Here is a 6,584-nt window from a genome sequence, read left to right as displayed (position 1 = left end):
AGAAACCGAACAATCATAGGTCCAAGCTCTGGGTGTCCATGAGCAGGCTCTCAATCCCAATCAGCGCTTGCACTGCAGGCAAAATGTTTGAAAAATCAGGAGGACAATACTAATCCAAGACACAGACATTGTTCTTGGTTCGACTCATGAAACATCAGCATAGCCATCAATTCGGAGTAAGCAAAACATAAAGATAGAGGGCGACACTGACCTTCGCTGTGGACGCCCTTGGAGGATAGGAGGGTGCCGGCAGGGCAGGACAACTGCGAGCAACACCATCACTGAAATCAGGAGGGAGGCGGGGGCGCCTCCATTGCCTAGAGCGTGGCGGAGGAGCGGCGGACGAGGAGGGCGACGCCGCAGCCGACGACCATGGCGAGGGAGGTTGTGAGCAGCGCGAGTAGCCTGCGGTAGTCCCCCTCGCCCTCAGTAGGTGGGGCGCGGCCTGTCAGTAGCGCCGCCAGTTGGTCCAGCACCGAAGCGGTGGAGTCGATGGCGGGGCGAAGAAGAGCACGACCCGCTGGCCGCCGTCTTGGAAGTCGCCTCCGGGAGCTCGTCCTTGACGTTGAATCGACAGATCGAGCCCCGACGCAGCAGATCCGGCCGCCGGAGGAGGAAAGAATCCCATTTTGCTCTGTGCGCAGACGACGCGACAGATTTTTTGGTGAGCGCAGACGATGCAAGCGAGGGAGAGGACGCCTTCATGTGGCGTGCTAGGGAGAGGGCGCTGCCGCGAGGGAGGAAGAGGGCGCCTCGGCGAGGGAGGGAAGAGGGCGCATCGTCGCCGTCGCAAGGGAGAGGGAGTGGGTGGAGTCGGTCGAGTCTGTGCGGGGAAGAAGGGCAAAAACGGAAACTCGGAAAATTCCGCAGCCTGGAAAAAAATGAACGTGATTTCCCCAACGTCTTATAATTCTGCACGGAGGGAGTATACACTAACCGGTTTGAGCCCAGCCCAAAGTGCAGTCACGCACAGCCCAGGTCACGCACGCACGCTACTTTGCCCTCACTCGCACTCTCTCGATCGATCCCCACCTCTCGCACACGACACCCAGCACGCCTCCGCGATGCGGCCGCCGCCTGTCGTCGCTCCGGTTATCGCCGGCCGTCTCCGACGCCGCCGTCAGTCGGCGAAGCTCCTCCACCGAACCCCCTACCAACGCCCCACCGTTTCGACCTCGAGCACAACGCCATGGCTAACCCTAGCCCGTGGGTCTGGTGCGGTTGCCGGCGCTGCTCCGCCACGCCAACGCCTTCCGGCTCCTCCCCTCCAGCGACCACGCCTCCTCTTCGATCTCGAGCCCTAGCTCGAGCTCCTGGTAGTGTGATGTTTCCCCCAATTTGATTCTCCTTGGGGAACCCATGTGCTGCCTCACCTGACCGTGTCGCTCTTTGACGGGCTCTCTCTGGTTTTCCTTCGTCTCGTCTTCAACACCCTCGACACCGGTGGGAATGGCAACGGCTGCAACCATGATGTCCCTGTTTTTCCCCATTTGGTAATACTGCTATGGTGCTCGTGGTGATGTACTGATGCGGTGGTGGTTTCGTGGTGGTGGTGTTGCTCCTGATGTGGTGCTGCTGCGACAACGTCGTTGTGCCGCGTGCTGCAGCCTTGACGCCGGCGGGACGGTGCCACGGACGACGTCGACTACATCGCCTACTCTACTCCCTAAGTATTTCACTGTGAGCTCCATTACCCTATCTATGATTCCGCTGTCTTGAGCTGTATAATGTACTGCTTGATAATCCAGTGCTCCTAGTGTTCGGTATGGTTGTTGTGCTTCCTAAAGTGCCTCAATGGCATGTGTGTGGACTGCTATTTCTTAATACTGACGAACTGAACTTCTTATTTCAGTTGAATTCAATTATAAGGTTTGAAAGTAATGGTATGATAAGGATTCTAGTTTTGTTGGCTTAGACTAGTACCTCTACTTGCTGCTATATATTTGTGATGCCCCCGGTTTGGATGATTTACTCATCCAGGCATAAATGAATGACTCCTGAAACTTTGACAGTTCAGTTAACACTTGCTTACTCTTTTAGTGAGATATGCAAGATACAAGTATTATTGCTTGCAGATTGGTGCTTTGCTTAATGGCTTTATCGTGAGCTTGTATGTATGCTTCTATTGCTTTTGTTGCTGTTGATGTTCACTGGATCATGTGCCTATATGATCTGATCATTGGATTCTATTTGTGGCGGTAGGATGGATAATTACAGTTCTTGGACAGATGTGGTACTAGATAGTTAAACTGAGAAGATCAGATGCTTTACTTGTTGACTGGCTTATGAGCTTGTGTGCAAAGATTTACCTAAAACTGATAAGAACTGATATGTGCTTGATACTTGGCTGGGCCTATGATGCATAGGCTGAGGCATGATTGATGATATGAACATATACTAATATGTGGCTTTCTACATCTATATGAGGTTTCAACAGAGCACTTCTCTGTTATTCTGAGAGAAGTAATTCCTTCTAATCCTCCTAGACTAGATCTAGTTGCAGGGTGGTTGGAATTGAATACTGTGTATTATTCCCCTTATTTTCCTAGTGTGGCTATGAAAAGCTAAGAACAGATACTGCATGATCTATTGATTTAAACGTTGTTTTCTACCTGCTGCACTCCATAGCTTGGGCTTGTTGATGCTTGGTCTTCTACACTCTACATCATGTGACTGGCCTTCTCCTCCTTACTGCTGGATCTGCTTCCCGTTGATCTAAATATCCATGGTTAGCTGTGGGGTTTATTTCTCTGAGTGTGTCTATATATTCTTTGCAGTTCTTGATGAACTGATTGATGAGCTGCCTCTGCTGGGACATGTGCTTGTACTAGGAGAGCTGTTAGAACATCTTTTTCTGTTGGAATGGATATAGGGTTCGGCTGGGAAAGTTGTGTGTGCTAGAAAGGCTGCTGGTGCAGCTGGGTTGTTGTTTATATACAGTTGGGCTGCTGCTGTGGTATCGACAACACATGCCCTGTATTCTGTGACTGTGCTGCTTGCAGGTGGCCCCCTCTCCATGTGTATGTTTTTTTTTTTTTTGAGATTTTCCTGGTCTTAGTACATCTTGTAGTATCTGAACTCACGCACTACACACTCCTCACGCACACACAACACCACACACACGCCACTCGTGCGCAAGCTAGACCTAACCAAACCTATACTAAGACATGAGCCTCCGCGAGCCTAGATCTTCTGGGAAATCCCTGCGGTGGTGGGCACACCACAATACCAGTGTCGAACCGCGGTGGAAATTGGCTCCGTAGCTTGAACTGGGCTAGACTGATTTATGGGCTCAGCCTTCTGCATATATGCAGCCCATAGGGCCCTCCAGAAATTTGCTACAGCGCCAACACTGGACACTGTGCAGGTGAGACACTCGGTAAATTCGCTCCCGGGGAGTCGAACTCACGAGCGGGCAGCCAGCCACTGCTGGGCTTTGCCAACGCGCTACGCGCGCTCCTCTCTCCATGTGTATGTTAACAAGTTGGTTTGCTTCTCCTCCTAATGCAAGCAACGGTTGAGTGATCTTTATCGCTTGTTAGATCATTCTTTTATGTGCTGCCAAGTGGTTAATCTTTATTGGCTAATATTATGTGAGCTAAATAAATCCAGTGTGACTATTATGTTAATTAAGACTTTGCTTAATTAGCAAGTGGCTTCAAATAAATGGATTAGAATCATATTGACTTCTCCATGTCAATATTGATTCAAATAAATAACTTTGTGGGCTTTTAGAAGATTCTAGCTAGATTAGAGGGAATTAATATTGCTGCCTTGTTGCCTAAAGATCAATTGGATCCAGTGCTTCCTCTAGTCCCTTGTGTTGCCTTGAATTATAATTACTCATTGTTGATTCATGATCAGTGTTGCCTCTCCTGATCCAAGTGTATTCTATTTATCCCTGTTATTGCTAAGAAAAATATTTCTCCCTCTAATCACTATTTGGGGATCAAGATTAGTTCTTGACTCCCATTAGCTAGTTTCCAACATTAAAATGCCTCATCATGGATGGTGGCAACATTTTAATATTCACCCAACCATTTACTTTTTCTTTGTTGTTTGTTTTGCAGGTAGAGAAGAATCAGAAGTTTGAGATCAAGCTTTAGTTTAGGAATTCTTACTATTATTCTTTTTGTGTTGTTTTATTTCTTTTTTTAACTTGTAACTTTATTGGATAATGTTATTTGTAATAAAGTTTAAATTACTTATTCATTTGGAATTATCAAATGTGTTTACTTTTACATATTATATTATATACTTGTTTAAATTCCAATTCAAATTCTTATTCGAATTTATGTCCTTCATATTTGAATTTGAATTCAAAATGTTCTCCCAAAAACACAAGAATTTATAAAGGTCATGTCGAAATTTGTCGCACTCACATCGATAACTAACTCAATTACACCGATGCGAGAGAAACCTCGATCACTTTGATAGTTTTAAATAAAAGTGCGAAAATTCCCCGGATTTTCTATGCATGAATGCAATGCACACATCTGTTTCCTCTATTTTTGTAACCCCAAATCCTGGGATATTACACCAAGCAACCCGGGCAATAGGACAGGAAAAGAATAAATGCTCAACACTTTCAACTTGTTTGCAAAACGAACAAACAGGAGTACCCGGCCACTTTCTTTTGCGCATATTATCTCTAGCAGGAATCGCGTTTCTAAACACCTGCCACATGAAGATTTGGATCTTTAGGGGTATCTTAGCTTTCCAAATTATTTTATTGTTTGGACCATTTAAATCTTTTTCAAGATGCTCATACATAGATTTGGTGGAAAACACTTTATTACTAGTCAAATCCCAAAAAATAGAATCACTTTCATTGGTCAGATTAAGCCCATTAAAAATTCCTAGGATTCTCTCCCATTGGTTAGCCATACTGCCATGTAATCTTCTCCGAAAAGTCATGGAATGGTTCTTGATCACAAAATCTTTAATAGTGCACCCTTTCATTTGACAGATGTTATAGAGCTCAGGAAAAGTATCACAGAGAGGTGGCTCACCGTCCCAAGAATCCTCCCAAATCCTCATAATGTTCCCATTCCTTAAACAAATTCGTCTACCAGCAAAATAATGCTCTTTCACTTGTAACAACGCTTTCCAACAAGGAGAGTCATTGAATCTGGCGGCCACACTAGCCACCGTTTTACCCTAAGATACCTGGCTTTGACAATTTTTTGCCACAAACCCTCATGCGTATCAAGTTTCCACCACCACTTTACTAGGAGGCTGATATTTTGTCTTCGAAGGTCCTTAATACCTAAACCCCCTTTATTTTTCGATCTACACACTTTATCCCATCGAACCATATGATAACTTTTTTTGTCTTTCCTTTTTTGCCAGAAGAACCTTTTCCTATGTCTATCCGTTTTTTCAAGGAAAGTTTTATTAAAAAGGAACATAGACATCGGATAGTATAAGACAGAAGACAGGCAAGCATCTATGAGAATTTTATTTCCACCAGATGACACCGAATTCCCAACCCAAGCATCAAGTTTCTTAACAAGTTTACCATCAACATAGTCCCAATCTGATGTTTTTAAAGCTACTGAAGAAATGGGAACCCCCAAATATTTCATCGGTAAAGAACCAACCTGACACCCAAACAGATCAGAATAGAAAGTAGCCATGTTATTATCTCCCCCTATGGTAAAAATTTCGCTCTTCTCAAAATTTATTTGTAACCCAGACATCAACTCGAAGGAATAAAGCAACAGCTTGAGATTTATGGCTTTCTCGGGATCATGATTGATGCAAAGTACCGTATCATCCGCATACTGTAACACAGCCACACCAGTGGGAATTATATCAGCAGCAAGCCCCACCAACATCTCATTAGCTTGGGCTCTTAACACCATCTTAGTAAGGGATTCGGCTATGAGGTTGAACAAAGTAGGAGACATGGGGTCGCCTTGACGAACCCCTTTAGAACTCTGAAAATAGGGCCCCATTTCGTCATTTATTTTCACGCATACCGTCCCTTCGAAAAGGCATTGCTTAACCCATGAACACCACAAGTCATTAAAACCTCTGATTTTGTGACACTCCAACAGGAAATTCCAATTTACCTTATCATAGGCCTTCTCGAAATCGAGCTTAAGAACAATCCCAGCTTGTTTCTTCACATGAGTATAATTAAGCAATTCATGCAAAGATAGGACCCCATCCATAATGTTCCTCTTTTTAATAAAGGCATTTTGCTGAATGCTAAAGAGCTTATCAGAGTAAGGTTCTAACCGCAACGTCAAAGTTTTGGTGACCAACTTATAAATGCATCTTAGCAAGCAAATGGGACGATACTGAGAAATTTTATCGGCACCCGCCAACTTAGGAAGCAAAGTTATGACCCCATAGTTTAATCTTTTGATATCTAAGTTTCCATTATGAAAGCAATGAAACATGTACATTATCTCAGGTTTTACTAATTGCCAACAACATTGAAAAAATTCAATGGGGATGTTATCCGGGCCAGGGGCGCGATTCACCTTCATAGAAAATAGAGCATTTTCTATTTCCTCAACCGTGAAAGGTCTAGTCAAATCAGCATTATCAATGTCATCCAAGGTCTCATGATC

At 44.7% G+C, this 6,584-nt stretch overlaps 1 long non-coding RNA gene across 2 annotated transcripts; it reads left to right on the top strand.

Moving 5' to 3' along the window:
• Positions 1-951: 951 nt before the first annotated feature.
• On the top strand, positions 952-4,208 carry LOC127313987 (uncharacterized). 2 transcript variants are annotated; one of them, XR_007859289.1, is made up of 2 exons: positions 952-1,680; positions 4,071-4,208. It is a non-coding gene; the product is annotated as an uncharacterized lncRNA (long non-coding RNA). The 2 variants fall into 2 exon arrangements; XR_007859290.1 differs by having other exon boundaries at positions 2,778-4,208.
• The last annotated feature ends 2,376 nt before the right edge of the window (positions 4,209-6,584 follow it).

The sequence above is a fragment of the Lolium perenne genome, chromosome 7 (genome assembly GCF_019359855.2).
Source record: "Lolium perenne isolate Kyuss_39 chromosome 7, Kyuss_2.0, whole genome shotgun sequence".
NCBI lineage: Eukaryota > Viridiplantae > Streptophyta > Magnoliopsida > Poales > Poaceae > Lolium > Lolium perenne.
Note: the sequence above shows the minus strand (reverse complement) of the source record. Positions and strands in the feature narration are given on the sequence as shown.